A 27,921-nucleotide genomic window follows, 5' to 3' on the forward strand; every position below is an offset into this window, starting at 1 on the left:
AAGGAAGGAAGGAAGGAAGGAAGGAAGAGTGCGAGAGAGAGAGAGAGAGAGAGAGAGAGAGAGAGAGAGAGAAGGAAAGAAAGAAAGAAAGAAAGAAAGAAAGAAAGAAAGAAAGAAAGAAAGAAAGAAAGAAAGAAAGAAAGAAAGAAAGAAAGGAAGAAAGAAAGAAAGAAAGAAAGAAAGTGGGACAGCTAGGTGTCTCAGTGAGTAGAGCACCAGCCCTGGAGTCAGGAGGACCTGAGTTCAAATCTGACCTCAGACGCTTGACACACTTACTAGCTGTGTGACCTTGGCAAGTCACTTAACCCCAATTTCCCTGCCTTTCCCCCTCCAGAAAAAAAAATAAATAGAAAGAAAGAAAGGAAGAAAGAGAAAAGTATGCTTCAATCGGCATTCAGATTCCATCAGTTCTTTGTCTGGAGGTGGAGAGCATTTTTCAAAAGTCCTTCAGAATTGTCTGGGATCATTGTATTGCCAAGAAGAGCTAAGTCATTCACAGTTGCTCAATCATACAATCTTGTTGTTGCTGTGTAAAATATTCTCCTGGTTCTTCTCATTTTGCTTTTTTGCTATCCCTTTTAAGGACTGGATCTCCTCATTCTGCCCCAGGACTTACAGGTTATGGTTCTCTGATGATGGTGGCAGATAATTGAATCTGCTTTGTTTTCTTAGTTTTGTTTTTTTATTATTTTTGAACTTAGATATAAAAAAGACAAAAAAGAACATCTCTATGTACATAGCACAACATAAAAAGAGGATTCAATAAAAAAGTACATGAAGTTCCATTTCATAATGTTTATTTTTTTTAATCATGTAACAAATATTCCACATCTCTTTCAAAGCTACTCTACTTTTCTGTGCTTCCTTCTAAGCTTTCTTTTGTTCTCTGTTGTGTGTTTTTCTTTCCCACCCTCCCCACCTTGCCCTAGAGAAAGTTACCATTAGACATAAATGTATGATAAATGTATGTGTGTGTGTGTGTGTGTGTGTGTGTGTGTGTGTGTAAAATCATACAATAATAGTTTGATTTATCAGTTCTTTCTCTACATGTGGACAGCATCTTCCTTTGTAAGTCCTCCTTAGTTGATCTGTGTATTTATAATGCTCAAAATGGGTTAGTGATTCAAAGCTGTTCTTAGAATGGTATCACTGTTACTGTGTAAAGAAAGCATTCTCTTGTTTCTGCTCACTTCTCTCTTCATTATTTCATACAAGTCTTTCCTTAGTTTATTTTTCCCCTAGAATCAGCCAACTCATCATGTCTTTTTTTTATTTTTTTTTTTATTTTTAGTTTACCACACACGGTTCTACATAATTTTGAGTTCCAGATTTTCTCCCCTCCTTCCCCCCTCCCTCCCCAAGATGGCATGGAATCTCATTTAACTACCATGTATAAACTTCACATTAAATTAATTTATACACTAGTCAAGTTGTGGAGAAGAATTATGACCAATGGAATGATACATGAGAAAGAAAAAACAGAACTAAAAAAAATCCAAAAACAAAAACAAAAGGGAAGCAAAAAAGGCGAGCATGAAGTGCGCCTCAATCTGTATTCAAACTTTACAATTCTTTCTCTGGATGAAGATAGCATCCTCCATCACGAGTTCCCTGGAGTTGTGCTTGCACCTTACATTGCTGAGAAGAGCAAAGTCTGTCAGGGTTGGTCCTCACGGAATCCATATATCTGTGGTTGTGTACAACGTTCTCCTGGCTCTGCTCCGCTCACTCAGCATTATGTCGTGTAGGTTTTTCCAGGTTGTTATGAAGTCCGTATCATCCCCATTTCTTATGGCACAATAGCATTCCATCACCTTCATATACCACAGCTTGTTCAGCCATTCCCCAATTGATGGGCATCCCTTTGATTTCCAATTCTTGGCTACCACAAAAAGAGCCGCTATAAATATCCTTGTACATATGGGTCCTTTCCCCGCTTGTGTGATTTCTTTGGGATACAACCCTAGAAGTGGTATTGCTGGGTCAAAGGGTATGAACATTTTTATAGCCCTTTGGGCATAGTTCCAAATTGCTCTCCAAAATGGCTGGATCAGCTCACAACTCCACCAGCAACGTAACAATGTTCCAATTACCCCACATCCTTTCCAGCATTTATCATTTTCCTGTTTTGTTATTTTAGCCAACCTGACAGGAGAGATGTGGTATCTAAGAGCTGTTTTGATTTGCATTTCTCTAATCAGCAGCGATCCAGAGCATTTTTCCATATGCCTATAGATAGCTTTAATTTCTTCCTCTGAGAACTGCCTGTTCATATCCTTTGACCATTTCTCAACTGGGGAACAGCTCATCATGTCTTATAGCACAGCAGTGTTACAACATCCGTTTTGTTTTCTGCTCCCCATGAGGAAGGCGTGCTTCACTTACTTTGGGAAATGAGAGATTCACCTTCACCCATTCTTTCCCTTTCTCCAGAAAAACTCTCAAGCTGTTTGTGAGACAGAGAGATGATTTCCATTAACACAGTAATTTCTTCTTCTGATGATCAGGGAGCTATGATGTGGGAGAACACAATTGGCATCACAATGACAAGAGAAATGGATGGATCAGCAGTCAAGAGAAAAATCGGAACAAATTATAGAATGGCAAGTACGTTGGAGCCATCTAGTTTCCCTAACGTTGCCAAGGTTACATTTGGTTATGATGGATGGCAGGACCTTCCCTCAAAAAAGAAAATGGGAGGCCCCCTCTGCAGAGATAAAAGGCACTCTTTCTGACAAAAAGGAAAGCCACTATTCATTTTTGCGCGTGTGTGTGTGTGTGTGTGTGTGTGTGTTTGTGTGTGTGTGTTTGTGTGTGTGTGTATCTGTGTGCATATGTTTGTAATAGACACAGAGAGAAGGAAGGTGCTTTTCTCTGCTTTGTTAGAGTTTTTGTCTCCAGGCCTCATGTTAAAACACCAGCCCTTAGGGATAACTTCAGCTGGTGACAGTGAGAGTGTGCTTGACTGAAGACAAAATTTCCATTTCTAAGCCAACAAACAGCAGCCCTTTCAGGTGGCCTGTATACATTTTTCTACATAATGGAGACTACAGACTATGCATGCCAAGACTTTGTTTAAATAAATAAATAAATGCATCTTTAGGCCTGAGGTAGGAAGGCTGGGCCCTGAGGGATTCATGGGACCAGTAGCAGCCATCACCAGCCTGAGAAAAGAGACAATTTCCAGCCTGTAGCCAAGGCACGCAACCTTGGGGACTTGCAGACAACTGGAAGAGTTAAAACCTTTCTCATGTTTGCCTCTGACAAGAGACATCTGAGAAATTCTCATCTCTGTCCTGACATTCGTTATTCCCCTGGAAATGGCTGGATGTCATACCTGGTTCAGGGTATTATCTTGAACTCAGTGGTAGAGAGGCTAATCATTCATTTTCCTCCACCCCATCTGTTTTGTTTACTGGTGTAGAGACATTAGAAGGATCTCTTCTGAGAGAAGGAAAACACTAAAGCTGGGGAGCAAATGAGGGTGAAGAGGGCCCTGTTTTCATGAGACTCTTCCCCTGGCTTTGGCCCATCACTTGCCCAAGGCTTTGCAGAGGCAGACTGGAAAGCCAAGTTGAGATAGATTTCTTTAAAGAGTGGGATAAGGTTATGGAGAAAAGCCTGCAAAGGAACAGTGGCATTCATTTCTGCAAACAGTGCCAAGTATCGTGCCAGCCAAATGCTTGGGAATCAAGGATGGGAAGCACAACTGAGTTGGGCAGCAGACTGACGAACACAAGCATGGAGCAGGCAGCCAGAGATGCCCAGGCACGGTGGGCACAGAAAGTGGAGGAGGCATGGCACTCACTTTCTATGGGATGAAGGCATTACTCTGCCTTTGACTCAAGTCAGATGCACAGGGGATGAAAAAGAAGCTTTGGCCCCAGTGGCACCTCAAGCTTAGCCATGAAAAATGACTCATCTAGATTTGTTCCCATCCCAGCAGCCAAAAAACACAGGAATGTTTGCATGACCTCTTAGAAAAGCAATACTTGTGTTGGCCCCATGGCCTTAGTGCTGCTAACCCAACACTCACCCACTTCGGCAAGCTTTGCATGAACTGAATGTTCCCTCATACACCTACTGAACTGTGGCAGGGCTGAGCTCCATGAAAGTACAACCTCAACATTTGCTTGTTCAGAGCCAGAAAGAAAACAAACCAACTAACAAATAAACCATTGGTACCTGACTAAAAAGAGAGTCTCTGCCCTGGTCTCCCTTCCCCTTTTCCAAAAATCAAAAACTAAAACATCTTCTCCCATGTTGTCCTTCAGGGGAAATTCCAGTAATAAAGTTGGACAAAATTCATCACTGAATGAATAGGAAAAGAAAAAGGTTTTCTGATAAGCCCATTTCCCCCCCCTCTGTCTGTCTCTGTCTCTCTGTCTTTCTCTCTCTGTCTCTCTCCCTCCCTTTCTCTCTCTCTGTCTTTCTGTCTCTGTCTCTGTCTCTGTCTCTGTCTCTGTCTCTCTCTCTCTCTCTCTCTCTCTCTCTCTCTATATATATATATATATATATATATATATATATATATATATATATATAACATATACATATACATATACATATGCACATATATATATATAAAATCTGTATGCAATCTGGAGCCAAAAATTCATATCTATAGCTGTCACCTTCATCTCTTATATAATGATATACATATCTGGATCTATAATTGCTATTTGTATACATAGCCATAGCCAAATCTACATTAGTAATAACCATTTCTATATATCAATATCTGGATTAAGGTGGAGATTGGGACTCCTAAGCTGGGGTTCATGAACTTGCTTTCTTTCGTATTTTGATAACTATTTGAATATAGTTTTGGTTTCCTTTTATTCTACATATTTTACTTTGTACATTTGGAAACAGACTTCTGAAACCTGGTTATGGTCCCAGTGTCTTTGTTTATTTGCTCTATGACCTTGGAGAAATTTCTGAACTCCTCTGAATAGTCATGATCTCATTGGTATAATAGGGCCAATAACCCACGCCTATCTCCCTATCTACCTACCTCTCCTGTTGCTGTGATATGAGTCAACTAAATGGCAGAAGGCAAAAGGGTTAGACACTCCTGTTGGCCATTTCCTCCTCCAGCTTATTTTACAGATGAGGAAACTGAGGCAGACAAGGTTAAGTGACTTACCGAAGGTCACAAACAGGTTCATGAGACCCATGATCAAACCAGATTAAAATATAATTGGGAAATGTTTAACAAAATAAATACCACAGGAAAAAAAAAATTCTGAGAAGGGTTCATAAGCTTCACCAGAGATGCCCTGAAGATTCTGTGACAAGAAAAGTGTTCAGAGTCTCCAGAAGTCATCGACATCCCCATCCCTGTATTTATTTCCATATTCATAGCTATAATCTATATCAATATCTGTATATCAAAGTATCAGCATTTAGAAAATGGTGACTATGTACTAAGCACTGGAGAGATAAAGAAAAAACCAGGTACAGTCCCTGCCTGCAAGAGGCTTACCTTCACATGGAAAAGGGCCGTCATACCAGATACATATAGAGTTGCTGGATGACAGCCAGTAGAATGTAAGATCCCCGAGGGCATGGGCTGGTTTTGGTCTGTTTTTGTTTTTTCCTCTATGCCCAGGACTCGGCACAGCTCTTGACATATGGTAGAGTGCTTAATAAATGATTGTGAAATTGACCTAGAGGGACTGGCCCTACCTGCTGACAAGGGGGAGGTGGACCAGGAAAGGTCTCCTGGAGGAGGAGGGGCTGCTTGAACTGAGTTTCAAAGGCAGCCAAGAATTCTAATAACAGAAGGTTGGAAGGAAGAGCATTGTAGGCAGAGAGAAAAATGGAAAGACATGTAAGAAGCAGAAAACAAGCCAATATGGATAGGTTGTAGACTGTATAGCAGGCACAAAAATGTAAGAATATTGGAAAGGTAGTAAGAAAGAAGTTGGGTCCTCAAAAACTTGAGATGCAAAGCAAATGGCTGAATATTTCATCCTGGAGAAGATCTGGAGCCACTGGAATGTACTGGGGCAGCTGGGTGGTGCAGGGGATAGAGCACTGGGACTGGAGTTAGGAAGACCTGAGTTCAGATCCAGCTTCAGACACTTCCTCGCTGTTTGGCCCTGGGCAAGTCACTTAACCCTGTCTGCCTCAGTTTCCTCATCTGTAAAATGAGCTGGAGAAGGAAATGGCAAACCACTCCAGGAACTTTGCCAAGAAAACCCCAAATGAGGTCACAGAGAACCGGACACAACTGCAAAATGACTGAATGCCAATAAAAAGGCAAGGTCCTCCACTGAAAGAGTGGGGAAAGAGGATGTTGTGGGAAGCTTCAAGAGAGAGCAAAATTGAGGTGAACAAGAGAGGAAACCTGTCAGGGAATAACAGCAGGGTGGCCTTACTGCTGTTAGGGCCCAACTACTATTAACTGGGAGAACTTTAGAAGATGTAGTGAATGAGGATTTGTGCTTCCCTCCAGCTCTGTTCAGCAGGAAGAGCAGGAGGGAAAGAGGCAGATTAATAACAATAACAATGATAGCCTTTATATAGCACTTTAAAGACTGCAAAGCATTTTACAAATATCTCATTTGATCCTGACAACAACCCTGTGAGGTAGGATCTGTTATTATCCTATTTTAGAGATGAGATAATTGAGGCAGAGATCAAGGGACTTTCCCAGGATCACAAATCTAGTGATTGTCTAAGGTAAAATTTGAACACAGGATTTCCTGACTCCAAGTTCAGTTCTCTATCCATGGTACCAACCAGCTGCCTCCTAAGTATTCCAGGGTCTTCGTTTGGTAAGGTGTGATTGGCGATGGGTCAAGGAAATGAAAGATTCAGAAACAGGGTAGTTTGGCATCTAAATGTTTCACCAAGAGGTTGTGAGAGGCAGGGGTAAACAGTAGAGTCAGTGCAGGGGTGATGGCATGGGACAGTCCTGTGAGATGGGGGAATTGGACATCTGTCTAAGTGAGGATGCAGAATAGATATATAATGAATGAAGCAAAGTGGAAGCGGAAGATACAAAAGCATAAAATCAGGGATGCAGTGATGGGAAGATCAAGGTTAGAACCATCCCTATATGTAGCCAAGGTGAGATGCAGGAGTAGGTCATGGTAGTTGAGCAGATTAAGGAAATGGAAAGTTAGTGTATATCAGAGAATGAATGAGAGAAGTTGGGTGGCGAAGATGACTGTGAGCTAGGCACTAAACTCCTTGAGAAAGGAGGGAGAATGCCCTGGAGTTCAGTAGACAATAGCTATCAGAGCCCTGGTCATGTGATAGAGTTGGATTAAGTGAACCTCAAAGCAGAAGAGGTTGCTCAGCGACAGCCAGAGAGGGAAAGTCGAGAAGTGGTTATAGAGATAAAGGACTAGTCCAGCTTTCCCTCCATGACCAGTTAGTGGGGTGGGGGATACCAGGGAAAGTGCAACCAATGCTAGGAAGGGTGGCAAAGGGTGCAGTGGCACTGGGAGAAAGTCGTGTCTCCATGAGGGTCAGAAAATGGAATGAGTGAAAGATAAAGAAATATAAGATGAAAACAAATGTGTTGATTCGGGGTTGTAGTAGAGGGTGTGGTGAAAGGGACAGGCTTATGAGGAAGGGAACCTTAGTGAGGGGAGGAGATAAGGGGGATGGGAAGTAGAGAGCAGAGGTTTGGAGGTGAGGGAGGGTTCAGCAGCAGCCAGGGTTCAGCTTCAAAGGGATTGGAAGAAGAGAAAGGGCTGAGACTGTGCTAACCATTAGGGAAGAGAGTAACAGTGGGGTCCGATGACAAAATCAAGGGATGGATAGGTAAAAGGTCATCTGTTTTTGTCTAGACTTATTTCAATGGACCACTTGCTGATTTGCTATGAATTGGGACAAGCATGACCATGTTGTGGACTTGGGCACAGGAAGATGGTTTGTCCCACAAGCCCTCGTGAGGCCTGGTGCCAATCTCTGTGGATTGAGTGATACTGATTACCCATATTTATCTCTATCTCTATTTCTCCATTATGTATATATAGAGTGGAATATACAGATATATCTCTGCCCATATTTTTCTACTTTTATGTGTATATTTATATCGATAGTTACCTATGTACACCTGTCTCTATTTCTATGTTCACATCTGTATTGATAGATACATATTCACATCTATACTTCTCTATACCAGCAGCTCTGTCTATACTCATCAAAAAAATCTTTACCCTCTATTACGATCTATTTCTACATCTCTGTCGTCTGTACCCATAACGATCTCTATCTAGATCTCCACATGTACCCCTCCCCCACCATCAACAAACCATAGCAATCCTGCTGAGATGGCCCCAGGTCCCCAGAGAGTGAAGGAGTGCTTGTTACTCAGTAGCAACCCCTGTGGCCAATTAAGGAGGCAGGGTGACAAGATGTCCAAAGCACTCTTCTTCTCGTGGAGGAATACCAGCTGTGACGGGGAGCTTTGGGGGGGAAATGGAAGTTGGAAAAGTGGCATGGAGAACTCAGAGTCCACTGTATGGATAGAGAAATCCCTGCTTGAGGGGAAAGAACCAGGAGGAGGATAAGGAGGAAGAAGACTAAGAGAGAGAAGGAAGAAGAGAAAGAAGGAAAGAAAAAGGTACAAGGAAGAGGAAAGAAAAGAGGGGTAAAGAATGAAGAATAGAAAGGAGGAAGCTTATATTTAAGACCTGCTCTGGTCTGGCTCCATCATAGCCTTTCCATCCTATGTCCTACTTTTCCCCTTCAGGTTCTATGTCCCAGCCTGCTTGGAAGCCTAGGTGTTCCCCATATACAATATTCCTTCTCTTGCCTCCACCCTTGCCCCCATCCCTGAAATGCACTTCCTTCTAAACTCCCAGAACCCTCTTCCTTTCTAGTCTGATCTGTTCGGGTGTCACCAGGTCAGGCAGCTTTCCTTGTTCCTTCCCATTATTAGTACTTTCTCACACCTTATCTCATTTTGTTTTTTATTGATTTGTTTATTATACCTCGGTCTTTCCCTGGCAAAACAAAAACTTCCAGAAGCCTGGAACAGTTGGATTTTGTGTCAGTCTCCCCAGGACCTGGCAAGCACAGGGCTGAGTACATAACAAGTATCTAACTGAGATCAATTGATTGTAATTGAATTGAAAGGAAGGAAGTGAAAGAACAAAAAAAGAAAAGAGCTTTGGTGATCTTTAATGTCCTGGATCTAACATATTCAGATCTGCTCCTTGGTGAGGACTTCTTCTTGTGTCTGTCACTAAAGAGACCATCTTGAACATCCCCATTCTATTAGCTGGTTCTCATATGGCAAGAACTCAAGGGATTTTACCATCCTTGTCCTCCTCCTCTGGACTCATTCCTTAGTAGCTTTCCTAAAACAGAATGTCTAGAACTGAAAATAAGATGGTAGATGCTGTCCAGTCAGGTCAAAATGCTGTTTAGTGGATTAGTCCTGTTCAGGTCTTTGTGATCCATTTTGGAGTTTTCTTGGCAAAGGTAATGAAGTGGTTCATTTTCCAGCTCATTTTGCAGATGAGGAAACTGAGGCAAACAAGGTTAAATGACTTGCCCAGAGTAACATAGCTAGTAAGTGTCTGAGGCTGGATTCAGACTATGGAAGATGAGTCTCCTTGACTTAAGGCCCTACATTTATCCACTGAATCACAACCTAGCTGCCTAGGGACAGAGTATGGTGAGACTGTATGACCTCTTCATTCCTACAAGCTGTGCCTCTCTAAATTGGGAATGATTATCTTCATTTCACTATTAATTTTACTGAACTTGGTATGGGGAAGATCTGGGTTTGAATCCTGCCTCAGATACTTGCTAGTAATGATCCACTTGATTTCTCAGGGGTCTCATTTTCCTCATAGGTAAAATGTGAAAGTTGAACTTAACAACATCAGAAGACACTTCCAGCTCTCAGCCTATCATCCAGTGCAATTTATCCTCTACAAAAGATATAGAATAATCAAATTAACAAAATGGAAAATAAAGATCTTAAAAATCTCACTCAGAAAGAAACGTTAACAATAAATGAAACACCAAAACAAAAGAAAAAAAAAACCCTTGGTCCAGACATATTTGTAAATAGATTCTATTTAACATTTAAATAACAACTAATGGACTTGTTGCACATTTTGCAATCAGTAACAGAAATAAGAGGCTCAATTTTGTACATTGTCCTACATTGTCACCATACTGGGTGTTTTGACAAGCGGGGGGGGAGAGTTGATTTAAAAAGAGACTAAATCTAGAAGGATGTGGTTGAGGGATGATCTCCATTGATCCAATGATCTAAGAACAAAAGGAATCCTTTTCTTTTTAAAGTTGGCATTCAACGCACCTCGTTCTATGAGATAAACAGTGCCTGATAAGCAACCCAAGGAGGAAAAAAAAATTAAAAAAGAAGAACAAGAGAACAAGAGCTACACCAGTATCACAAAGAAATATTAATGTAAAAGTTTTAAATGAAATTTTATTAAACAGTGATATTCTGTTTACATTGCATATATATCATGGATTCAAAGATGATTCAATTTCATGAAAATACTTTGCATAATTAACACATTGGAAACAAAAACTCATGTTTATGTCAATAGCCTTTAACAAAATTTGAACTCTCATGTATGTTAAAAAAAAGTTTAAAACTCAAGTCTGGAAGACACTCCCTTTAATATAATGAACAAATTAAGTATGTGTGTGTGTGTGTGTGTGTGTGTGTGTGTGTGCATGCATATGTAATATATATATATACATATACCTACATACATACCCAAAATCTATCATTATATTCAATAGAGATACACCAGAATCTTTTTGTTGGCTAGAGAATATTAGGAAAGCCCCCTTTCATCCCACTAATATTTACTATAGTATTGAAAATGCTGGCTACAACAATAAAGCCCTGGGCAGGCTGAGAGCCTATTGCTCCAAGATCTCAGGCTGCTGGGACTTTCAAGTTCTTCTGTGGGCTTCTTAGAGTTTTTCTGTCTTCAACTTGCAGTTAGTTATGACTCTTTAGGCATCTTCTCTGCTTCTACACTATTGCTTTATTTGAAGCAGAATTATCCAGGCAAGGCCTTGAGGAAATCATGTCACTCATTTAGAGTAAAAGGCATTGTGCCTTTAGTAGGGTTTTTTATGCGTGCGTTGAATTCTTTGGAATATTCCTAGGCTGTACTGTCTTTCTTCTGCAACAAGGCTATTTTGTAAGTGGTTGAAGCAACCAGATCTCAAGATAAATGGCATGAATCTATAGCATAAGTTTATGCCTACCAGTTAGAGACAAAGGAGGTGAGGAAGAGACTTTAGAATCATCAAGCATTTATTAAATGCTTACTATGTGCCAGGCAATGTGCTAAGTCCTAGGGAAACAAAAAAGGCTTATTATTATTTTATATTGTTATTATTATCATTATTAGTAATTGCTTTCAAGCCCCCACTGCTAAGAAAATAGTAGGCATTTAATAAATGTTTATTGATTGATTGGTTGGTTGGTTGGTTGGTTGATTAACTCTAAAGTCACTTCCGGCTCTACAGCTACGATCCTATAATCCATCAATCAATAAATTAGCATTAATTAAGTACCTACTATGCAGCACTCCAGGCAATTAGGTGACACGGTGGATAGAATATTGGGCTTGGAATCAGAAAGACTTAGCCTCATGAGTTCAAATCTAGCCTCAGACACTTACTAGCTGTATGATCCTGTGAGTCACTTAATCCTGTTTGCCTCAGTTTCTCACCCGTAAAACAAGTTGGAGAAGGAAATGGCAGACCGGTCCAGCATTTTTGCCAAGAAAACCTTAAATTAGGCCAAGAAGAGTCATATACAACTGAAACAAATGAAAAACAATGAAACAATGCTGCCTCCCAAAGATCTTTCCTCCTAATAGGGAAGGGAGGTACATATATAATGATATGCATATTAAATACGAAGAGAATATATACAAAGAAAGTAAAGTAGTTTGTGGGGGAGACTGGAGCAGGAACAGTTGAGGGGGGGATGAATCCAGATAGGCTTCATGCAGAAGATGCTGCCTCAGCTATATGTTGAACAAAGCAAGGGACTTTTAGGTAGAAGTAAAGAGGGAGGATATATCAGGTACAGGGAGTAGCCCAGAGACAGAAGATGGAATGTCACATGTTAGGAACTGGCCAAAGTCTAAATTTCCTGGCAGCTCTTACAGTGTGAGAAGAGGGACTAATGTCCAGTGGAGCAGAAAAGATGTGTTGGGGCCAGGATGTGAAGGGCTTTACAAGCTAGATGGAGAAGTGTATACTTGATCATAGAGACATGTTATGGCTGATGAGGCAGCAAAGAAGATGGCAAAGGGCTGGCTGGCCAGGTAAGAGATGAGAGAGAGTGTTTAGAAAGAGTATGTATCTATGGTGTTCAACAGTGTAACATTCAGAAAACATCCATTAGGAAAAATAACAACAGGATGAGAATTGAGAAAAAGACATTGTATTTGGCAATTAATAGATTGTTCATAACTTGGAGAGAACAGTTGCAGATGAGTAGTGAGGTCAGAAGCCATATTATGAAGTGCTAAAGAATGGATAAATGAGAGGAGAAGAAGTGAAGGCAGTGAGTGTTTTCCAAGAGTGTTTGAGTAAGAAAGGAGAATTTGAAGATTACTGCTTTAGGGGATGGTAGTGTCTGGTGAAGGGATCTTTGTTTTGTTGTGCTTTTAAGGATGGGGGAGAGAGTCATGTTTGAAAGAAATAGGGAAAGATCCAATAGATAGAGACAGGTTGAAGATTGTAGGAGAGGGGGAAGGAGGTGAGCAAGGGTGAAGAAGATGGGAGAAGATGAGATTAAGTGCATAGGCAGAGGATATAGCTTTGGCAAAGAGAAGGTCCATCTCATTGTCAGAGACTGGGGGAAAGGAACCAAGAATGAAGAATAATAACAGGGGGCAAGAGTTCAGATGAAGGGAAGGGGAGGATAAGGAACTCACATCAAAGAGGCTCGATTTCTTGGCAAAGTAAAAGTCAAGGTGTTCATCTGGAAGGGGTGGAGGGAAGCAGAAGGTGTGGGAGGAGTGAAAAGGAAAGAGAAGTTTTGGAATAGCTTCTATAGGAAGTGAGATGGAAAATCCATTTGGGAGGAATAAATTAATGTCTTGCTGCTCCCTAGCTGTAAGTGGACACCAAGAATTTAGACTGCACCACCCAGTTGGCAGTTGGGTTAGGCAGGAAATTTTGGGTGAGTGGATTTTAAAGGAAGAGAGATTGCTGAGTGACAATGATAAAGGGGGAGTCTGCGAGTGGCTGTGAATAGAAAGGAGTCTTCCAACTCCCCATCCATGATGAGTGCATGGGGGAGGTGAGAAAATGTATAGCCAATGTAAGAGAGGATGGCCATCAGGGGAAAACAAGGACTTACTGAGAGCTTGTAGTTGAGAAGGGAGTGAGAAAAAGTCCTAAAAGAAATCAAAGGAAGATCACTCACCATGGGAAGAGAATTCAGGGTACAGAATGGAGGGGATGGAGGCAAGGTTGGAGTAGGATGTGGATAAGATAGTGGCCAGGAATGAGAGAATGGGAGATGGGTTTGGGAGACAGTTTGCTACTACATGGCTGGAGATGGATTAACACAGGGATAGGAAGAAGTAATAGCAATATTGATAAATAATGGCATTTATATAATACCTATTATGTGAAAAGTGCTTCACAAGTGTTTTTTCATTTGATCCTTATGACAACTCTGTAAGACAGGCTTTATTATTATCCCCATTTTACAGGTGAGGAAACTGAGGCAAATAGAGGGGTTTTTTTTGTTTGGTTGGTTGGGGTTTTTTTTGCCTAGAACTTATCCAGGATCACATAGGAAGTAAGTTTCTGAAGTGGGATTTGAACTCAAGTTCTGCTGGCCCCAGGCCCCATGCTCTATCCGTTGCACAACATAGCTGCCTCAAGAGTTAGTGGGAGATTAGTAGTCATAGGGATAGCGGCAGGTATCAGATAAAGCTCAGAGTCTCCAAGGGGCATTTTAAAGGGTCCTGGCAGTGAGATCTGGGTTTGACCCCTTCAGTTTATGGATAGGAAGGTGAAATGACTAGCCATGGAAATCTGACTTCTTTTCTATTAACTGATGGATTAAATCCCATAATATTCTGAAAAAGCCAGAAGGAGACAGCTGGAATGACTGCCCCTAGAAACCTGGATATTATTATCTGAAAATACCAGGTAGGGACTATCCTCATTTTTTGTCTATTTATCCCCAATGCCTCTTACACTGCCTGGCATGTAGTAGGAGATTTAAAATTTCTTGTTGAGTGAATGAATATGACCTTGGTCATCACTATACAAAAACAAAACTTCTACTTAAGAGGCACCCCTGAGTCCTAATTTCAGCTCGGCCACTTATTAGCTGTGATACCATATCTAAATCTTTTCACTTCCCTCTGACCCTCAGTTTCCGCTTGGACAAGTTGCCATCTATGTTCTCTTCTGTCTATAGGTTAAAGGTCCAGTCATTCTACAGGACATTTGCCCTTGGCCTGGCCGCCTGCCCTGAATTATTGAAGGCCAGAGCAGTAGAGATGGAAAAGGTCAGCAAACACCTGCTTTCACATGCATTTTCCTGAGCCTCAGTCTAGGAGAAGTTGAAACTTAAGAGGATGGAGGATGCCTCATCCCAGTTCTGAGTTATTCATATATTCATAAAACAATAGCAATTTGCAAATTCACAATTTCTCCTTGAAGAATATGAATATGTAGCAACCTATTAAGGAGCTGTGTTAAATACAGCAAATGCAAATCACTGTAATGATCATCTTCTAAAGATACCTTTGTTTCCTGATAATTAAACAGGGCTTTTCACTCTCAAAATGAAATTGAAAAGATTTGAGACTCAGATTTAATCCACCATCAAAAACATATCATGGAAAATGGATAGCAATCCATTTGTGCCCTGGATTTTCATTCACTCCTTTTTTCACATTCCTATGATATTTGCATGAAAATGAGATCACATTTTGCCTGGAGTTTCCTGCCTGTCTTGAGGCTCAGTGGAAGGCCAGGTGTGACTCTGGTGAGGGACAGCTAGGGTCCCTCCTGTAGATGCTGCATAGACAGTGAGCATTCTGGCTAGAACTGAGACACGAGGACTGGAGACCAGAGGTGGTCTCATGGAGTGCTGGAAAGATCTCTGGCTCCAAGCCTTCCTTTGAATTCCCACCCTTCCCTATACAAGCTTTGTGACCTTGGTCAACTCATCTGACCTTTCTCAGTTTCCTCAGCAAAGCCTAGGGGTTGGATTAAATGGCCTCAGGGATTTCTCTCAATAAGTCTATAATCCTACGCAACAACAGTGTTCAGGTTTTGTTCATTCTTTATTTAAGCCACATTCCTTCATTTAGGTCATTGAAAAAATCATAGACTCTAAGCAGTGAAAAAGCTTCTTTCTGTATACCAATGGCCTGAGGAATAAGGATACCAACCTTGTGGACAAAGACCTAGAGGCAAATTCATTCTTAGTAAGATTCCACAAAATGTCCTGCAAGCCACCATGAGATATTTGTTTCTAAAATTCTAACCTGAATGAAACCAAGATAAGACATAATTAAGTTCCTTAGTAACAGGAAGGTTTCTATTTTTAGGGAGAAGGAGCTGGGGCCTAGTTAATAAACATTCATTAAGCACTCTACTATGTGCCAGGCATTGGAGATACAAAAAAAAAGGTGAAAAGTCAGTCTCTGCCCTCCAGAAGCTAATGATAATGGGCTAGATAACAGGCAAGCAAATAGTGCAAAGCAGGCATAAACAGGATATTTGTAGGATAAAAAGAAGAAAATTCAGAAAGGAAGAGAGTGGAATTAAGAGAAGTTGGGGAAGCTTGTGGAATTTTCATTGAGAATTAAAGGAAGCCAGGAAGGATTGGGGTTGAATCAGAAGAGGGAGCATTCCAGGAGTGGGGAACAAAGAAAACACCTGAGCAGAGGGATGGAATGTCTTGTTCATGGAACAGACTGGAGGTCAGTGTCACTGAGCTAACAGCACATGTAGGATAGTAAGGTGTGAAAAGACTAGCAAGGTAGGAGGGGGCTTTGAGTGCCAAGCAGAGCATTTTGTATTTCCCTGCACCCTAGTAGCTGAATAGAACATGGATTAGAGGTGGGACAGACTTCATTCAGGCAGGCAGATCACCCAGCAAGCTCCTGCAATAGTCCAAGTATGAGGTAAGGTTTGGAAGGTATCCCAATAGTATACACACAGGAAGTACTAGTTAACTAATTACCTAACAACTTCCTCTGGTCTTTGCTCATGACACCATGTGAAAAAGATGATAAGCCAAAGGGCATTTGCACTGGCCAAATGCTCTAGAATTGGGTGATGTAATGTAAGCAGTGACCAACAGGAAGCCAGAAGACCTGGGGTCAGATAGGAATTCTCCTGTACACATGACTTTGGTCAAGACATGTAACTCAGTTTCCTCCTTTTAAAAGTCATGAGCTAAACTAGTAATCCTGCAACATCTCATCCAGTTTTAAATCCACGATCCTATGAGTTACTGATAATAGAAACAACCTGGTTTTAATGTAGCCATCAACCTTTGGCCTCCAAACAAAATAAGCAACAGAAAGTTGGGCTAGGGAAAGAAAAATTCTTCTTACTTTCAGCCATGGTTACAACCAGTCTTGACGCTATCTACACATATATACACATATTGTGTATACATACATATGTGTATATGTGTGTATACATGTATTTATATATACACATACATATGTCTTTGGGAGGGCCATATGAAAATGTGTACTGCCTCTATCCAAGTGGGGTCCAGACGCATTTGCGGACAAACAGCAAAGCCCTCAGAACAGGCGTCAACCAGATCCTGCAAAGCCATGGCTTATTCAGACAAGTCATTTTAAATTAAAGATTAAAGATTAATAAGTATATTACCAGTAATAAATGACACCTACTAATTTAATTAAAAATAGATGGTGTGTTTTACAAATGGGGCATTATCTTGAGGGAGTGCTAATGGGTGTGTTTTACTCCAAAGGGGACTCTCGGAAATGCGTGATCTCCATGCTCCTTCAGCCCTGATTGTGCCTCATTAAAATTTTAAAAATAGCTATTGTAATTGTCAAGCCTTTGACAGACTGCTATAAAAACTTGACACTTAAATTTCAATTTTATAATATGCATTTTTAATGTTGCCTTTCTCCTCCTGATTTGTATCCATAATCTAAGTTTTTTTATTAAAATATCACCCTCTAATATTTTTAAAAGAACACAGCTCACTTCTCAACTTTAAAAGAAGACATTTAAATCTTTACAGACAAATTCCAACATTAGAACTCTTCATCATCCAGCCTGAAAATGAATCCCAGGAGTTGGTTTCCAAACAGCCCCAGTGTCAGGAGAGAGAGAGAACCAACAGTGGATGAGGAGAAAGATTCGAGGAGTATCAAGGCTGTCCTTGCACTGCTTGGTGTTGGGAGACTTTTAACACCCCACCATTTTAAAAGGATTTCTTGTTCCTTCCACTCATGCTGTGAAATAAGGTGACAGCTGGGATTCACACTTAATCTGCAAAAGTTAATTTTCCCTTTGAAAAATGGGCACCCATAACTCACAACTTGTAGGGGACTGTGAAAACGCTTTAAGATGTAAGTTGAATGTCGGGGCCACTGTGGACAGTGTTAAAGATGCCGTTTTAACCAGGCTGGGAGACAAAGTCAGCCAGCTCATACAAGGTACTACACAAGTTGGTTCAAAACACAAGAGGCCATCAGAGTTTCCTTTGCATATACAGCACAGGGAGTAGATAAACACTCTAGCTTCAGGATTGCCATAGGCAACTGACTGGAAATGCATTAGACCCAAGCACCCACACAAATGCTAAGAGCTAGCATCAGGAAGGATGCTTGTCTGAACGGGCATGAGCATGGAGGGTGTCATAATGTGGTAGTTGATTGAAAAGCTGTAGAACAGTTATGAGCAAGGGCAAAAACAAGGGTGTAACCATCCTGGTGTGTGACTATAAGGGTGTGGGTCATGGGAGTAGAAGAGATTAAGGAAGTGAGAGGTTAAGGTACATGTGAAGGAACAACCATCTGTGGGATGAATTCTCCTAGAATAAGTGGGTAGGGATGGAGAGGAAGGTTGGGAGTCAGGTGCTGAGCCCCTGGAGAAAGGAAGGAGAATGTCCTGAGAGCTCAGAGTTAACTGCCACCTGGAACTGGATTGGATGACATACCTGGGTAAACAAGGAGAGAAAGGGTAAATGATCTTGGTGGAGACAAGTTTAGAAGTGGGAATTAGGAGCAAGGAATATTCTGACTCCTAGACCTACATGCTAGGGGAAGGGGAAATGTTCATGAGAGAAAGTGCATCAGGACTACAGAGAGCTCTCTGGGAGGCAGGGTCTTCTGAGGATAATTAGATCTCTATGAGTACCAAAGGATAGAAAGGGCATGAGGGAAAGTGCATAAAAATAAAAGGAAATGTGTTAGTGATAGAACAGGAATTCCAAAGGGTACAATAGAAGGGCTCGGCAGAGCTAGAATGAGTCATTGGAAGGATAAGGCTGAGGTTGAATGAGGGTGAGAGAATGAGAACCTACTACTTGACTGAATCAATTGTGTCTTTATTATTCCACAAACCATAATAAGCAAAGTGGGATGATGTTAGCTATAACTTTTGGTCCAAATGGGATGACTATAGATGTGTGAACTGACAAAACATTATTTTTCAAAAGTCTATTTCTTTCCCTTATCTTCATCAAGGATACTATCAACACATGAATACTTTCCTCATAAACATTTTGTAGAAATAGGAAAAGGGGTATGTGTTAGTAGTTATTAATATTTTCTTGGCCCCTATTTGAGGAGGGAGGGATATAATTATAAGTTCCATAACATTTTTTTCAAACATTTACTCTACCCTCCTTTTTCAGATACCTTGATAATTGATCCCTCAATGCCCTCAAAATCATATCACATCCAACAAGGACCACCTCAGGGTGACGTGGTCTAATCTACTTGCGGTTTCTTTGTTTTCTGCAATGTTAACTCCATTTTCACATTTAGCATACATCAGACAGTTATATTAGAGTTTAATTGTGGTTTCTCCACCTTCCTTGATGGAGAAAAGACTTACAAAATGTTTATCAGATTTACCATAATTGTCTGTTTTTCTCCCTAAAGATTTTAAGTTTTTTGGAGTCAAGGTGGCAGCTGGAAAGCAGGGACTAGCATGAGCTCTCTGCCGAGTCCCTCCAAAAACCTATAAAAAATGGCTCTGAACCAATTCTAGTACTGCAGAACCCACAAAACAGCAGAGGGAAGCAGGGCTCCAGCCCAGGACAGACTGGATGGTCTCTGGGTGAGGTCTATCCCACACGGAGCTGGGACCTGGGAGCAGAGAGGAGCAGAGCCCAGTGTGAGCGGTGCAGATTAACCAGACCAGGAGCTGGGTGGAGCAGGCCCTAGAGCCCTGAATCAGTGAGCTGAGGCAGTTACCAGACTTCTCAACCCACAAACATCAAAGACAGCGGAGAAGGGTAGTGGCAAAAGCTGCGGGAGTGGAAGAAGTTTCCAGTTCGGCCACCGCCCTGGGGCAGCAGACGTGGGGCAGCTACAGAAGCACAGCTGTAGTTGTTTCCAGCCCCAGGCCCACCTGGTGGGAGGAATTAAGTGGCTGATCAGAGCAGGAGTGCACAGCCTGCTGAAGATCTAAGCCCAGTCCGGGTTGGGGGTTCTTGGGGAAGGAGGAGTGCTGGTGTGGCAGAGCTGGTGCATCCCTCCCAAACATGGAACATAGAACTCTTTAGTGTACAAGCAGTCCTACCCCACTGAAAAACTCAAGGGTCAAGTTAGTTGGTTGGGAATATGGCCAGGCAGCGAAAACACACCCAGATTCAGTCTCAGACTTTGGAATCCTTCTTTGGTGACAAAGAAGACTGAAACATACAGCCAGAAGAAGTCACCAAGTCAAAGAGCCTACACCAAAAGCCTCCAAGAAAAACATGAACTGATCCCAGGCCATGGAAGAGCTCAAAAAGGATTTGGAAAAGCAAGTTAGAGAAGTAGAGGAAAAATTGGGAAGAGAAGTGAGAAGGATGTGAGAAAACCATGAAAAACAAGTCCATGACTTGCTAAAGGAGACCCAAAAAAATACTGAAAAAGACACTGAAGAAAACAACAACTTAAAAAATAGACTAACTCAAATGGCAAAAGAGCTCCAAAAAGCCAATGAGGAGAAGAATGCCTTGAAAGGCAGAATTAGCCAAATGGAAAAGGAGGTCCAAAAGACCACTGAAGAAAATACTACCTTAAAAATTAGATTGGAGCAAGTAGAAGCTAGTGACTTTATGAGAAATCAAGATATAATAAAACAGAACCAAAGGAATGAAGAAATGGAAGACAATGTGAAATATCTCCTTGGAAAAACCACTGACCTGGAAAATAGATCCAGGAGAGATAATTTTAAAATTATTGGACTACCTGAAAGCCATGATCAAAAAAAGAGCCTAGATATCATCTTTCAAGAAATTATCAAGGAGAACTATCCTGATATTCTAGAGCCACAGGGCAAAATAGAAATTGAAAGAATCCATCGATCACCTCCTGAAATAGATCCCAAAAAGAAATCTCCTAGGAATATTGTCACCAAATTCCAGAGCTCCCAGATCAAGGAGAAAATACTGCAAGCAGCCAGAAAGAAACAATTTGAGTATTGTGGAACCCCAATCAGAATAACCCAAGATCTGGCAGCTTCTACATTAAGAGATCAAAGGGCTTGGAATACGATATTCCGGAGGTCAATGGAGCTAAGATTAAAACCTAGAATCACCTACCCAGCAAAACTGAGTACCATGCTCCAAGGCAAAATATGGATTTTCAATAAAATAGAGGACTTTCAAGCTTTCTCAATGAAAAGAGCAGAGCTGAATAGAAAATTTGACTTTCAAACACAAGAATCAAGAGAAGCATGAAAAGGTAATCAAGAAAAAGAACAAGAAAAAGAAATTGCAAGGGACTTACTAAAGTTGAATTGTTTTGTTTACATTCCTACATGGAAAGATGATGTGTATGATTCATGAGACCTCAGTATTAGGGTAGCTGAAGGGAATATGCATATATATATATATATATATATATATATATATATATATATATATATATATATGTTTATGTTTATGTATATATATGTGAATGCGTATGTATGTATATATGTATGTGTACATATATATATTTGTATATATATATATATAATATATATACAGAGAGAGAGAGAGAGAGCAGACACAGGGTGAGTTGAAGATGAAGGGAAGATATCTAAAAGAAATAAAATAAAATTAAGGGAAGAGAGAGGAATATATATAGAGAGGGAGATAGAGAGAGATAGAATGGGGTGGATTATCTCGCATAAAGGTGGGAAGAGGAAGCAGTTCTGTGGGAGGAGGGGAGAGGGAAGGTGAGGGGGGAATGAGTGAATCTTTCTCTCATCAAATTTGGCCTGAGGATGGAATACCATACATACTAAATTGGACATCTTACCCCACAGGAAAGAAGAGGGAAGAATATTAAAAGGGGCAGGGTATGATGGAGGGAAGGACAGATGGGGGTGGTGGTAATCAAAAACAAACACTTTCTAAAGGGGACAGGGTCAAGGGAGAAAATTCAATAAAGGGGGATGGGTTGGGAAGGAGCAAAATATGGTTAGCCTTTCACAACATGAGTGTTGTGGAAGGGTTATACATAATGATACACATGTGGCCTATGTTGAATTACTTCACTTCTTAGGAAGGGTGGGTGGGAAGGGAAGAGGGGAGAGCATTTGGAACTCAAAGTTTTAAAAACAGATGTTCAAAAACAACAAGAAAAAGTTTTTGCATGCAACTAGAAAATAAGATACACAGGCAATGGGGCATAGAAATGTATCTTGCCCTACAAGAAAGGAAGGGAAAAGGGGATGGGAGGGGAGTGGGGTGACAGAAGGGAGGGCTGACTGGAGAACAGGGCAACCAGAATATACGCCATCTTGGAGTGGGGGGGGGAGGGTAGAAATGGGGAAAAAATTGTAGTTCAAACTCTTGTGAAAATCAATGCTGAAAACTAAATATGTTAAATAAATAAATTTAAAATAAAAATAAATAAATAAACCAAATAAATATGAAAAAAAAAGATTTTAAGTTTTTTCATTAAGTGCCCTTAGGATGATCTGGTTTAGTTGGGTCTTACAGTAAACTCCTAGCAAATTTGTTTCTACACACACACACACACACACACACACACACACACACATTGCCCCTCTTTGTTGGTGATATTTCTTCTGACCTCCCACTATTTGCTTTCATCATATTTCACAAATTTGTTTTATTCTTGCCATCTATTTCTGCTTATTAAGAAAATCAGGTGCTTACTAATCAGGACATTGACTTATATCAGTCAAACTTACTAAATAAATAACAATAATCTATGTCTACTCTTTTATCCATTTCATTTCAGTATCATTTTAACATGTCAGGTTAGAGTTGCTTCAGTTATACCCCATATCTTCTTCTAAGTTTGTTTCTTCTAATGCTAGTGATTTTGAGCTTTCCTTTATCAACTCAGTGCTCTGACCATATCTAGACAGTGAATAAAAAGAAAATTACTTCCATTCCAGTAATTAGTTGTTTACTGTTTGTTAGACATCAGTTTCATTTTTGCGGTCCCATTTGGAGCTTACTAATTTTAATTTTTAAAAAATATTAATAGTATATAGACATGAGGATTTTTTGGTAGTCTATATTTTTGGTCTCTCTCATGTTTTACTCTTAAACCATGTTCCATTTCTCCCTGCTACTGGCACCTCACCTCTGAGATTACCTTTCATCTGCATACATCTGTATGTATCTTGTATATACTCAGTTATTTACATGCTATATCACCATTACAACTTGATCTTCCAGAGAGCATGGACCATTTTTGCTTTTCTTTGTATCTCTGGAATTTAACATAGTGTCTGACACATAGTAAGCATTTAATAAATGTTTATTAGTTGACTGACTTATTTTTCACCACCCTCTGCCATCTTCATCTTTGAACTGAAGTCATTAAATATTGAATATAGTATAGGTTAACTTAATATGGAGGGTCTTCTCGAGTTCTTTCAAAAATTCCTCTGGCTCTTCATCCTATATATATTCATTCATCTATATATATATATATAGATAGATAGATAGATAGATAGATAGATAGATAGATAGATAGATATAGATATATAGATATATATAGATATACACTGAAATTGCCTTCATAGTGATCTTTTTGTGCAAATACTTGTCATGAGAACATGAGACAAAGACCAAACGTCACATGGAAAGGTGTTTCTTGGTGCTCTTGGACATACCATCCAGACAATTTTGCTAATGTCACCAAATCTTTCATTCAAAAGAGAACCTGGGGACCATCCTTCTATTGATCAGAAACTTCCTTTTGCCATCTGGTTTTACAGGCAGTGAGAGTGACAAGGCCAATATGAGTCCATTCCTCCTGAAGTATGTCCACTCTTGGCTCACTTGACAAGGCTGTCACATGGAAAGTGCCAATTGACCAGTTGATCAAACAATCATGTATTCCATATCTGCTATGTGGTGGGCACTGTTAGGCAATAGAGATTTAAAGTCTTCAAAAAATAGTCCTTGTCCTCGAAAAGCTTACATTCTTATAGGGGGAGACACCACATGGAAAGCAGTGAAGCCAGGGAAGGGAGTTTGGTCTGAAATGTCACAGGCATGGGAGAAGGGGAGGGTAAAAATGGCATAGTGATTGAAAAACTATTTACGGAAGCCATGATGGTCATGATTGAATTACAGGGCCCAAAGAAAGAAGAGGAAAGTGGGAGTCCTAAGGGAGTCTGATGGCTACATAGAGAAGAATACGGCAGGAATGAACTTGAGTGGGGTTTGAGGCCTGGGTAGCCATCGTGAAGTCTCACCAATCAGAACAGCCCCACCCTCGATGTGGAAGCTGCCACTTGGAAAATGAATTAGCAGTAGGGGCAGCAGCATGACTGGTGGGGAATTACCAGGGCGAAGAGGCATGTGGAGGGAGAGTCATTTCCCCACCCTCAAATTAGCTTGCATTTACTTTGTACATTGTTGTATTTACTGAAATGTGTAGGTTCTTTTCCCTATAGCAAGTAAGCTCCTTGAGAAAAGGGAATTTAACATTTTTGCTTTGGTTTTTAGCCTCAGTACATTGCTAGACCATATGCATCACTTAGTCAATGTTTCTTAATGGACTGCCAGAGTGTGCTCCAGGGACAGGGGGCAGATGGCCTTTGGGAACAAGCAGAGAGTTAAGACCACTGAATGTGGTTTGGGGGAAACCACTAATAATTCCCCTTGGCTGGAATGTCTCCCGCTTGAAGGGAACCAATGGGATTCAGGCTAGAAAATTTCAGCGATGAATATTTAGTATTGAGGAAGCTTGGATTAAATATTAATTGTTTGATATGTCAATAGATTTATGATTTCTTTTGTGTAGGCACAGTCCCTCCCCTGTCATAGACCCAAACCCTCCAGTGCCTTGCTACTTGGCCAGAGCTTGGTCTCACCACTAAAATTCATCCTCTCCACTCCTCCCCAACAGATATATACACATCACACACACACACACACACACACACACACACACACACACACACATACACACATACACTCAGACTAGCGCCTGTGCTTGTGATGAGTCCATGTGCTAGGCTAGTCCTGTGCTCATGAGTTTTACCCCCACTTAGCAAGGCTGCTCTTGGGGCGACAGACATCCAGGCTTTCCAGAGACCTTCCCAGCCCGGCAGGACCTGCCCCAGCATGGGCCCTACTGGCAGAAGATTGTCTCCACACCATCAGGAGGCACTGGAGTAGGACTTTAGTAGAGGCTTAAATATTTAAATAAGTATAAATATTTAAACATCTATTTTCCTTCCATATGCCATATTTACCGTCTGCGTTTCTTTTTTTTTTGATTCAAGCGGGGAGCTCTTTGAGGACCAGGCCAGCATCTGTTTCATTGGGTCTAGGCAGGCCCTAGCAATGTGCCCCATTCAGGAAGCAATGAATACCTTCTCCTTGGGAGTGACCCTAAGGACCTCCCATGTCTGAGTTACAAGAGACCTTCAAGACCATCTAGCTGACCCCCCTCCCCCTTTCTTAGACTGGAAGAAACTGAAGACAAGAGAGGCTGTTGAAATGACCTTCCCAAGGTCACACAGGCAGCCAATGGCATGCAGAGCCAGGGCCAGAAGCCAACATTCCTCTCGAGCAATTGGATCTGTTTTCCTTCCAATACAACACACTGTTTCTCTCCTCACAGATTCAAAAAGTCACAGAGCCTCAGGTTCTCAGCATTGGAGGGGTCCCCAGGGGCCAGCTCATCCTGCTTACTCACCCCAGTGACTAACCACAATTCAAGACAATAGAACTGGTGGAAAAGAATATTGTCCACCTCTCTGGTATGAACCAGAGAGATGATAGACAGAACACCAAATAAGAATGCACTCTGGGTTGTGACCAATGTGAATGTTTGTTCCACTTAACTGTTCTTATCTAATATATGATCTCTCTCTCTCTTTCTCTCTCTCTCTGTCTCTCTCTCTCTCTCTCCACCCCCACCTTTCTTTCTTCCAATGACTATGGGGATGTAGGAGGGAAAAAACAGTGTTTGATAATTGAAAAAAATCATAATTTTAAAAAAATAATCCCACCACCTCATACCCAACAAGTCATCGATATCACTACCACTGGACATCACTTGATGTCCAGTGGGAGAAAATCCACTCTTTCCTAAGGTAGCTCACTCCACTTTTGGACAGCTTTAATTGCAGATTGTTTTTCCTAACATGCAGCCTAGATCTGCCCCTTTGCAATGTCCATCCAGTCCTCCTAGTTCTCCTACATCTTCTCTCCAAGTGAAACATCCCCTGTTCCTTCAACCAACCCTCACATAGCAGGTAGCCCCCACTGGATATTCACCAGTTTATTAGTGCTTTCCAAAATGTGCCCAGAACACAACCCTCCCTTATATATGTTCTATTCTCCTTTCCACCAGAACATAAGCTCTCTGAGGTCAATGAATGTTCTCAGTCTTGTTTTGGTATTCCCAATGGGAAGAGAAAGTTAGGCTAGTGACTGCACAAACCTCCCTCACTTAAATCCAATTCACTTGCATGTCATGGTATTACCTTCTTGACGTCATGGTCCTCTTCAAGAACAAAGGACAAACAGCAACCTCTGTGAGTAGAAAAGGAGCTGCCCACTGGAGACCAAACTGGAACTGGCCAGTTGGGCAACACAACTTTCTGTCTTTCCCTTCCTTCCTTCCTTCCTTTTAAGTCCCAGTCCAAGCCCTGCTTGATCATTGTTTGGGCCCTGATTGGCTCAGAATGAATTAACTGCCAAATGTTTCCATTTTGGCCAGAAACCCTGAGGGTCTTCCCCTTCCAGACTGATTTTTTTAAAGAAACCATTCTCTGCCTCTTTTTCTTATTAAGCCTTGATCACTGAATGGGTATTGCCTCAGTTAAACTTGTTAAAGAACTTAGCTTGAAAAGGCCAAGGTCTCCCACTGCATCCAGGGCCATCTCCAGTCATCTGATGAATATCTGGTCACTGGACCTAGATGGCTCTGGAGGAGACAGGGAGGCTGGTGACTTTGCACAGCCCTGCCTCATTCAAATCAAAGTCAATTGCAAGTCATGTCATCATTTCCCTGATGTCATGGTCTTCTTCAGGAATGAAGAAGAGGAACAGCAATCAATTCCTGACACTTAGCACAGGTCTTGCTCATAGCAAGATTTTAATAAATGATTTTTAATTCATTCATTTCTTGTAATTCATTTATTTGTCACCTATATTACAAAGGACATTTTTTCCTCTACAAACTGAACTAGATGGTCGCTGAGGTCCTTCTTATCTGTCCAATCCTGTAATCCCATGGCTTCCATGTTTCCTTCCTTGCTTTAATCTGTGATACTATAAATGACTTCACTCTTCTAAGCTGTTTCTTGCTTTGAAAATGAGGAGGTTAGATTAGATTATCTGTAAACTTTTTCTCTGCCTACATCTCACCATTCTCCTTTTAGGCCAACTGCCACAGCCCTATGTGAAAAAACTGCTATGAGGAATGAATAAGTTCATTTGCCTTTGGAGTCTGATCAACAATCCCTGGACCAAGTGCTCTGCTCATTGACTCTCCATTCTTCTCTTATTTCAGCCTAGAATAACATGTAGAAATAAAACTGAATTGGATTTAAGTGAAGGATGGTTGTGCAAAGTCACCAGTCTCACTTTCTCTAGGCTCTTTAGCCTAGACTACATTACCCTTCGCATTTTCAGAATGTCCCCAGGCTCATCTTGGTGGGATCAACCAAACAGAAGGCAGGCTTCTGCCACAGATTTTTCTCCTTGCTTCGTATCAGGGCCCACATTCATCATACTACTCCTTGTGTTTGACAAATATAAGGATTTTACACTTTGGGGATAAAAATTCACATTCTTTAACCTTTCTGGGAATTCTTTCTGGCCTTGGGTTCAATAAGCATTTTTCATTGAGGCTTTTCTGGAGTTACTTTCACATTACTATCTTCTTCTAAATTTATGTCTTGGTCTTCCCTGCCACCATGGTAGCTTTTTATGGGCTAGTTCTTTGTTGTTGTTGTTTGCTCATTTTCACAACCTATTTCTTTGCTTTGACCTTTATGTTAAAATTGGGCTCTGTTCACCTGGGTGTGGGGAGATACTGCCCCAAGTTTCAGGCTTTTTCATGATTCCCTTTTCAGAACTCATTCTGGGAGTCTGCAACTTTTTGGTACTCCCAACATGATGTTATGCTGGGAGAAATGTGGTCTTTATCCAAGAAGGGCTCCTGCTTTTCTGTAGCCACAAGTATTAGTGCTCTTCTCTGTCTTAGAACTGTAAGCAGGGCTCTTCTCCCTTGTGACTAATCACAAGTGCTCTCT

This window comes from Trichosurus vulpecula, chromosome 8, assembly GCF_011100635.1.
Source record: "Trichosurus vulpecula isolate mTriVul1 chromosome 8, mTriVul1.pri, whole genome shotgun sequence".
NCBI lineage: Eukaryota > Metazoa > Chordata > Mammalia > Diprotodontia > Phalangeridae > Trichosurus > Trichosurus vulpecula.